Source organism: Portunus trituberculatus, chromosome 42 (genome assembly GCF_017591435.1).
Source record: "Portunus trituberculatus isolate SZX2019 chromosome 42, ASM1759143v1, whole genome shotgun sequence".
Classification (NCBI taxonomy): domain Eukaryota; kingdom Metazoa; phylum Arthropoda; class Malacostraca; order Decapoda; family Portunidae; genus Portunus; species Portunus trituberculatus.
The window spans coordinates 30,688,425-30,698,315 of record NC_059296.1 but is presented as its reverse complement, the minus strand read 5'-3'; positions in this window follow the sequence as shown (position 1 = coordinate 30,698,315).

The following is a 9,891-nucleotide window of genomic DNA, read 5'->3' as shown; positions in this document are numbered from 1 at the left end:
TTTTAAACAAGATCAGTTAATTCAATTCCATAACAGCAGTACGCGCCAGTACACATGGACGCATCAATAGAATGGTCAGACTTGAAATGAATCATAATAAACCTGATAATGAATAATAATGATGATAATAATAATAATAATAATGATAATAATAATAATAATAATAATAATAATAATAATAAAGATAATATTGGTAATAATAATGATAATATTTCAACAGTATACACAAATAAGAGTGATAGTGATAAATACACTTACAACTGAAAAAAAAAACTGATTTGTATAATAAATATCGTACAATCGCAATATCTGTTTATCAAGCAGACACTTTTTAAACTTTTCTATATTTATAAACTTAACAGGAGATGAAGAATTTTTCCCTATCAAGATGTTACATAATCTTGGTCCAAAATTTATGCAAGTGTGTGTGTGTGTGTGTGTGTGTGTGTGTGTGTGTGTGTGTGTGTGTGTGTGTGTGTGTAATAACAACAATGATAATATTATATCGTTTATTAGAGTTGCAGTATATACTGAAAAATATACATTGGGGGGGTATGGTGGAGAGGCTTAACTCGTTCAGTACTAGGGCGCATTTTTCCATGAATTTTGGGTAAGATTAGACGATTTTATTGACATTGGGAAGTATCTATGGAGGTCAGAATATTAAAGGCCACAGTCTTCACTATTCTAATCCCCACATAAGTTTCTGATGTTATGTAAAATCACTATATAGTAAGCAGAATAAATATGGAAATGCGTCATGGTACTGAAGAGGTTATGAAGTGTGTGTGTGTGTGTGTGTGTGTGTGTGTGTGTGTGTGTGTGTGTGTGTGTGTGTGTGTGTGTGTGTGTGTGTTTCTGTATCCTTTTTCTTTTCCTCCCCTTCTTTATTTTCCTCTGGTCCTCTCTGCCGCTCTCTGTTTGTTCATCATTATGCGTCTGGCGAGGAAGGAAGCACTGCGCGTTTCGTTGACTGTTTTCACGGCCAGGCGGAACACTTAGCTAGTAGCTAGAGGGTGTTGCCTTGGTTTGCAGGACTTTATTGTGTAGGGCCTGGCTGGGAGATCACCACCATCAACACACCTGCTGCCACATCTGCCCCTACTCCTCCCAAACACCTGATCCTTAGCCGCATAGCTCTCGCAACATTGTTGTCTAACGGTGCAGTGGTGGTGGCTGGGACTTTTTGCCTCACCCGGAACCATTGCCAAAGAGAAGCTGTTCGGGGGAGCTGGTCAGGGGTCGTTAGGCGCTTGTTGGCTTGTTGCCTTGAGTATAGTGTAGTCTGGTGCGGTGGAGGAAATGGTGATCTGTGTGTGTGTGTGTGTGTGTGTGTGTGTGTCACTTTCTCAGAATAAACGTGGAATAAGTGGAAAGAATTGCATCACATTTTTGTTTGTCAATTCTCAACTAAGGATAGCATTGGTTTTACTCAGATGCTCAGAATCTCCTGGCGCCTCTTGCCTTCTCGTCATCACCATGACGTGGCCTGAGGACACGTGTACTAGCTGAAAATATTAATATACTCTGCAACTCAAGACTTAGATGGAGATACGTCTCCAGGCGACCGTCATGAATGAACTGGGTGCATGGAGTCCCCAGCTGTTCATGGTTGTCTGTGGAGTAGCGTTGTGCACTAAGCTCGTTATACTCATGCAACCATCGAGCGTACAGGGTAATTGTTGTAGTAGCAGCAGCGTTTACGAGTGTCATTGTTGAGTAGGTAGTGCATGGCTGGTCAAGAGACAAGAGTGGCCTGCCGAGCAGAGTGGTGGTGCCTGTCTCCACGCCTCGCAGTACTCATTGCCCGAGCCTGTCCTCACCTTGCCTTGCCGACAATGTAAGTCACTGCGCCCTGTGTTCTTCTCTCCTTCAGCACTGATATATATTGTTATTTTCTCTCTCCCCTTTCAAACTTGCAGGCGTAGCGTGTTATACCGTGCAGGGGGATGGGAGGAAAGGGGGCGCCATCCTGCCTTAAGTATCAAGGCGCTTTCTGTACTGCTTGATTTGTGGGCTAAAGTTTATATTTATATTTGACATCGATTTCTATACAGCATCCCTTAATTACTGTTTTTGTTCAATATCTTGACATTGGGCGCAGTATGACCGCATTGTTGTGGTGCTCCGTATTCAATTTATCAGTCATTCAATTCATACTAGTATTTATTTTGGCACCAGGTCCGGGAGATAGCGTAAATGTTTTTATCTATCTTCATTCTGTGTATTTTCAGCATTGTTCATTTTCTATTTGTAGTGTAGTGAGTTAAGCAGCTGTCTTAATTTATCCTTCTTTAAAAGGAGCTTATCTGATCTAATGGACATCCGCCAAGTGTAAATGGGAAGGCAAAAAACAAGCTTGCCGCTGCAGGTGTGTGGACGAGCTTTGTGTCGCCTTGTGTTGTGTCCAATACATACAAATCACGAACAAACAAAAGGACTGTCTGTTTATCTGTATGTCTGTTTCCTACTCATTTTCGAAAAGTTATTTCCAGGCAACCAAACCTTTACTTAGAGCCTTCCAGGATGAAATGTGCACGATAGATATAAAAATCATAACTGCTCTCTCTCTCTCTCTCTCTCTCTCTCTCTCTCTCTCTCTCTCTCTCTCTCTCTCTCTCTCTCTCTCTCTCTCTCTCTCTCTCTCTCTCTCTCTCTCTCTCTCTCTCTCTCTCTCTCTCTCTCTCTCTCTCTCTCTCTCTCTCTCTCTCTCTCTCTCTCTCTCTCTCTCTCGAAAGCGACGATAACTGGTGCGCTCGTGTTGCCATCATGGTGATTAAATTTGTCCTTTGAAGCAATCCTAATCCCGCTCTGAATTAAAACTGATGAAGTGCCACTCTCTCAATTAATTACAGGTACAATTTATGTGTTGGAGTACTGAGGCAATAAAGAGATTAATTATTCAATTGCAGTACGAGAACATCGTGAGTGTGAGTGCGTGCCCCCGAGTACGGTCTTGATACCCTAGATCCCGTCTGTCTTAGTCGCATTAAGTCTGTTAACTCATTGACTCTTTCTTCCGCCGCCCTCGCGCGCGCGCACACACACACACACACACACACACACACACACACACACACACCCGGTAGCTCAGTGGTTAGAGCGCTGGCTTCACAAGCCAGAGGACCGGGGTTCGATTCCCCGGCAGGGTGGAAATATTTGGGTGTGTCTCCTTTCACGTGTAGCCCCTGTTCACCTAGCAGTGAGTAGGTACGGGATGTAAATCGAGGAGTTGTGACCTTGTTGTCCTGGTGTGTGGTGTGTGCCTGGTCTCAGGCCTATCCGAAGATCGGAAATAATGAGCTCTGAGCTCGTTCCGTAGGGTAACGTCTGGCTGTCTCGTCAGAGACTGCAGCAGATCAAACAGTGAAACACACACACACACACACACACACACACACACACACACACACACACACACACACACACACACACACACACACACACTCTCTCTCTCTCTCTCTCTCTCTCTCTCTCTCTCTCTCTCTCTCTCTCTCTCTCTCTCTCTCTCTCTCTCTCTCTCTCTCTCTCTCTCTCTCTCTCTCTCTCTCTCTCTCTCTCTCTCTCTCTCTCTCTCTCTCTCTCTTCCAAAGTTAAACCTCTTTTAAAAGAAATAAAAAACCTAAACATGCGTGGATATGTAACACACCTTAATTCAATATTACCGAAAACACACACACAGCTTGAAAATGTCCATCATGTAGCCCTGTGTTCATTTACAGAATTCATTTACAGAATGTATTTCGGTGAGGAACTTCCATCAAAGATATGATCGAAACATTAATTTTATGAGACTCGAGTTACATCCCGTTAATGTCTCTCGGACCTGCACGGAGACTGGCACTCTTAGTGGGCCTTTTTTTCACTCTTTCTGTTGCCCTTGGCTAGCTTTCCTCTAAAAAAAAAAAAAAGAAAATGTCCAGTTTTGTAGTAGTTTTGAGGAAAACTATGATAACTAAATTTGGCAATGCAATGGAAGCTTTAAATCATTGATTGAAAAGACTCGGAAAGAAAAAAAACAAGAGTAAGAACTAAGTCCACCAGCAAGGATTTGGAAAAGAAAGTTTACATGAATTGTGCGGGAAGAAAGTGATGGAAGTGCACGAGGGCACGCACACTTGCCAAAGAGTGAGGCGTTGGTGTTGATGGCGCGGCGCCAGTATTGGCAGCAAGCACTGCAGTGAGGCAATTTTGGCGTATCAGTGGTTGTTGTGGCAGTGATTTCTCACGTGGTTGGCTGTGGGTGACTGGAAGCGGGAAGTGCTGAACTGAAGCATGTTTGGCAGCCGTGGTACAGTGGATCCGTGCGTGCTTTGGGGTCCGAGGGGTCTCTAAGCGCACGAGTTCGAATCCTGTCTACGGTCTGAGTGTAGGATGGGCTTCCTCACTCGGGGCAACGGTTTCCTAGCGGGTGGGCTTTGAAATAGGAGGTACCCTTAATAAGTATCCCCTTTAGCCCATAAATTCCCGTGAAAAGCCTACATGGTAAAAAAAAAAAAAAAAAAAAAAAGGCAGTGCTTGTAGAGGCATTGTCTTCCTGCCTGAGAGGTTGTAGGAGGCGGGGAGCAGGAAGCACTGCAAATTCACATCCTCAAGCTCTCACATCTCGCAAGTGTCTACAGGCGTGGTGAAACTCCTCACCCTTTTTTCCGGGCTGTTGTTTGCATTTATCTTCATTATATTATAATTTCATGATGTTTTGCTTTCAAATATTTTCCATCCGCCCTGGCAAGCCTGCGAGAGTGTTCCTCCCCGCAGGCTACAGACTGGCTACGATGGGCGAGACCCCGGAGGGCGGCGTGGTGGTGGCATTCACCAAACCTGACGACCTTGCCGCCACACCAGTCATCTGCCCAAAGGCGCCTACCACTCCCGTAAAGCCCCCCACCACCCCTCAGCCAGAGTCTTGTCCCCAAGACTCTGCCCCGGCTGCCCTACTGAAGTAAGCATTTTGCATTTATCAGCAGTAGTGGTACAGCACAGGACGCAGGTGTGGCGTGTTGTTAGACTCGTTTCTGTCAGGGGGAGAAACACAAATCTGCCTTAGTTTCCTTCTCATTTTGTTAATGGACTTTGTCCTGTTCGTACTTTCTATGTTTTTATTTTGGCTTTATTCTTTGTTCCAGTGATTTTTATGGCTCCCTGAAGTGGCCAGTCAAGTCGTTTCTCGCCTAGTAGTAACAAAAAACATTTCTTTCACAGTTTTACTTCAGGAAGTGTCAGAAAGATTGCCCTGAACGGAAAAAAAGATAACGATTTGAATTCACATATCAGCAGCCAAAATTGATTAGGAGACCAGCGGCGCCATGTTTGTTCCCTGCATCAGGATATATAACACGATTGCTTCACTACATAATGGAAAACAGGTATTTGATTTTTGTCTATAAGAATCAAGAGTGGAAGGAAAGGCTTGGAGTTGTCAAGTAACGGGCGTGGTAAGGGCCGGTGTGTGTCGCCTTGATGAGAGAATGTGTCTGTAAGATAATATCTGTCACTTTCGTATTTTGTGTAAGTACTTGATATCAGTCTTTTCATTGTCCTTTTTGTTATACCATGTGGGCTTTTCACGGGAATTTACTTTTTGTGGTACCTCCTATCTGAAAGCCCACCCGCTAGGAAACCGTTGCCCTGAGTGAGGAAGCCCAACCTACACTCGGACCGTGGACAGGATTCGAAACCGTTTGCTTGGAGACCCCTCGGACCCCAAAGCACGCATGGTTCCACTGTACCAAAGCGGCGTCTCCATAGGGATCACAGCGAAATGGATAAAATACGCGGAGTCAAACAAGAAACAGAGGTCGCGACATAGATCAGTTACATTTTTCAGGGGAAGAAGATGGAAAATTAAGATTGCATTTTATCAGTTAGAATTTACTGGAATTTAATTAAGTGAACTGTAATTACTAATGTTTATCGCAATTATCCTTACTAACTAGCGTAAGGAGTCTTTTGAAATCCTGTGTGAAGCCTACACAATGCGGCGTCACCAGTACTGAGGGATTCGCTGCTTCTGCTGACAATTCAAGTCACGTGGTAATGCTTGCTTAGTGTGTTTGTGTGTTGGTGTAGGAATGTGTGTGCGCGTTACAGTAGTTGTAGTTTGTGCCTCAGGCTGCGGGTGTTACTATGTTTTTGCACGTGGTCATGTTGTGAGGAGTTGTGGCCACGAATTGATAACGAGGGATTAGTTCTTGATCACACTGTCGCATTGGTGAATCTCTCTCTCTCTCTCTCTCTCTCTCTCTCTCTCTCTCTCTCTCTCTCTCTCTCTCTCTCTCTCTCTTCTTCTTCTTCTTCTTCTTGTTCTTCTTGTTCTTGTTCTTGTTCTTCTTGTTTTTCTTCTTCTTCTTCTTCTTCTTCTTGTTCTTGTTCTTGTTCTTGTTCTTCTTGTTCTTGTTCTTGTTCTTCTTCTTGTTCTTGTTCTTCTTGTTCTTGTTCTCCTTCTTTTGGTGTGGCGTTGTGTTATCCTGTTTTTATGGCGTTTCACCTCAGTCGTTCTGCCAATACAGTCAAGAATACCACCATTAATTACAGCTCACACAGATGCGTGCCCACGAGGTGTGTTACGAGGCCACTGAAGTGAGTGCAGACCAATGTTGTTATTGAGGTCAATTACGAAAGGTTTTTAAATTACTGTTTTCAATTAAGTTTTAATCTTAATCTGACTAACATTTCATTAAAGCTAATGGTGAGGAGTATTACTGAATATTGACCTTTATAATCAGCACCGGAAAATGAGGGTAATGGCTTCTTGTTAAATACCACAGTGCTTCATTAATTTACCAGCTGAAATGGTACTGACTCTTCCTCAACTTGGCGATTGTGTCGTGGGACCAGAACCAGCTCCACTCTCAATGGTGACGTTCAGTTCAATCCTCAATAAAAGTGGCAATAAGTAAATAAAGCAGAGAAGACCTCGTGATTAGTATGCTCCTGGAGAAACACGGGCGAGGGAAAGGAAATTTTATACACCGGGACAGCAATCGCAAAATCCATCGCTTTTTTTTTCCCATTATAAGTTTCTTCTTGACTCGCTTCTCCAATGAATGAGTTTCCTTCTCTTTCCATCACAACTCATTACCATCCCAACCCAGTCTTTCCATCACCTGCCGTCACCATCTCCATGTCTCTCTTAGAACCCCGCCCTTCTCCCCATAAGTGCCATAAGTGAATCTCATAGGGCCCGCTTGCCGTCTTTTTGGCCAAAACTTTGTGTTGTTTCAGGATTTAACTCATTTTTATCTCATATTACTGAGGATAAAGTAATGACTCACTGTTCAGTACCTTTCTGGCTCATGACTGACGATGAGGCGAGGAGGAGGAGGAGAGAGAGGAGCTGCTGGAGATGGAGGAGGAGGAGGAGAAGGAGGAGGAGAAGGAGGAGGAGGAGGAGTGCACAAGAGAACAAAAATGGCGAGAAACGATAAATTATTGGACGTTGAGAATAGAGACGAGGAAAGTATGGTAGAAGAAAAGGAAGTAAAGAGCAGGAGGGAAGAGAGTGTAAGAATACTAATATAGAAAAGAGAAGTGACGAGAAAAGATTGATAGTGATAAGGTAGTAATACTGAGAAAAGAAAATGAGAGATTGCGTTGGAGAAAACGTCGGGGGGGGAGGAAGAGAGCAGAATAGTTCACTACTGCAGTCTATTCTGGCTAAGCTAGTGGCCATAATGCCGATACTTGCTGAATAAAACTGTAAGGCCTTAGGAATCCTGCTCGAAGAGGGAATGGTATTACTCAAGCAAACTAAACGGAACAATGTCATGGTGTTGTTCATTCAGGGTTTAGCGCGTCTCTTTCTTAACGTTTATCATTATTTTCGGGGTAATAATCATGAATACTCTTTTTCCGATGCCTTGCCGTCCATGCCTCAAATGCAAGAGTTAACTTGAACTCTTTCATGACTTTTTTATAACAGTTTTGTTGGCCTTGGCTGGTGCCCTTACTACGTTAGGGGCTGGCACTTTGGTATGTATTTTTTTTAACTTTGTTTCCTTGGCCAATGTCCTTCTTATATAATAACAATGTAGTAACAGGAATTAGAAAAAGGAGCAAAAGTAGGCGTGGCAGTAATGAAAGGCAGTAGCAGCAGTAATCATGTGAGCGCAGAAGGTCAGCTCAGCCGGTGGCACACATTAGTGTAATGGTGACGGGCACACAACACCTCAGCTCGCTCACGGATAATGTGCTCTGCTCACAGAGGGCTGGTGGCTGGCACGACACCTGGTTTATAGAACAACACAATGAAATTGGATAAAATGTAATGGACAAAAACATGAGGAAATATTTGTGACAATATGAGAGATTAAATAAATAGTCAGGGAGGCAATGGAATAAAATTTCCTTCGAGGCATCACAGCGCCTTACGCCACCCCGACCATTGGATTAGCGCCCCAAGCACCTCACAACACACAACAAACGCCTTGCTAGCCACTCTTCTCTCTATTCCTGGCACTTTTGTACTACTCGTATCACCACTACCAATATTCATTACTTGTATTCTTCTCAGTACAATTATTGCTATGTATCTATGTGTATGTGTAAGATGTACTAAATATACATACTCGCAGATACCTTTAAGTACGTGTTTCTGTATGGTTATGTACTTGAAAGTGTTAGGTGCCTACATGTCTGATGTTTGGTAGACGAAGTTGCCTACATATATGGATATTTAGAAATTCATAATGTGCATCCTATATGTAATTCACTTGTTAAGTAGTTGCTGTTGCCACATTTTCTTACCCCAAGTTGCCGTCAAGGAACTCCAGATCGACAGCCCTTGCCATAGTTACTCATTCAAATGTACACATATATATGAACTTATATAAACTGTATGTGGCTATGTTTATTTGTTTATGCACTAAGAAAAAAAAGATCATGATAAAAGAACTGAAGATAAGCATAGCAAAAATTCGAAATAGCATAACAAAATCAAGAGAATATAACTTAAAACACCGCAAAAAGACCGGAAAGCAAAGCAACGGTCACGACATGCAATGAAACTTACAGCAACAAGAGTGACGATTAGTGCACGAATTATCAAATGTTTTAGATGACCAATTAAAAATGTATAGTTAGGCACCAGATAACCTTACACACACACACACACACACACACACACACACACACACACACACACACACACACACACACACACTAAGCTCTTGATGGACTTGGCGGTGCGTAAAACATGAACGAACACAATAATGGGATTTCGAAACTCCTCAGCAACACTTGCAACAAGCACGCTCAACAGAACACGTGCTGAAAAAAAAGAAAAAAAATGTTTGTGGAGAGAGAGAGAGAGAGAGAGAGAGAGAGAGAGAGAGAGAGAGAGAGAGAGAGAGAGGTGAAGGGAACGATGAATAAAAAGTTAAAAGAAGAAAAAAATGAACCTGCAGATCATACAGCTTTAAATTTATACTCGAGAAGAAACATTATTATTATTATTACCATCATTATTATTTTTTGAAGGGAACTGTCACTCCCTTTCATTTTCCTTCACTATGTTGGTTCATTTGCTTCTCTATTCTCTATTCATTGGTGGCTCGCGTCAAGTAAGCGGCGGGGAAGAAAGGGTGAGATGAGCGAGGATTGCTTGTATAGTATGGGTAAGTCTGTCTGCCTGTCTAGATATTTGTTCATTCCCAATAGTCTCTCTCTCTCTCTCTCTCTCTCTCTCTCTCTCTCTCTCTCTCTCTCTCTCTCTCTCTCTCTCTCTCTCTCTCTCTCTCTCTCTCTCTCTCTCTCTCTCTCTCTCTCTCTCTCTCTCTCTCTCTCTCTCTCTCTCTCTCTCTCTCTCTCTCCACACAATTACTGGACTAGCATTTTATGTAACTGTTCACTCGTTTGTCGTGTGTGTGTGTGTGTGTGTGTGTGTGTGTGTGT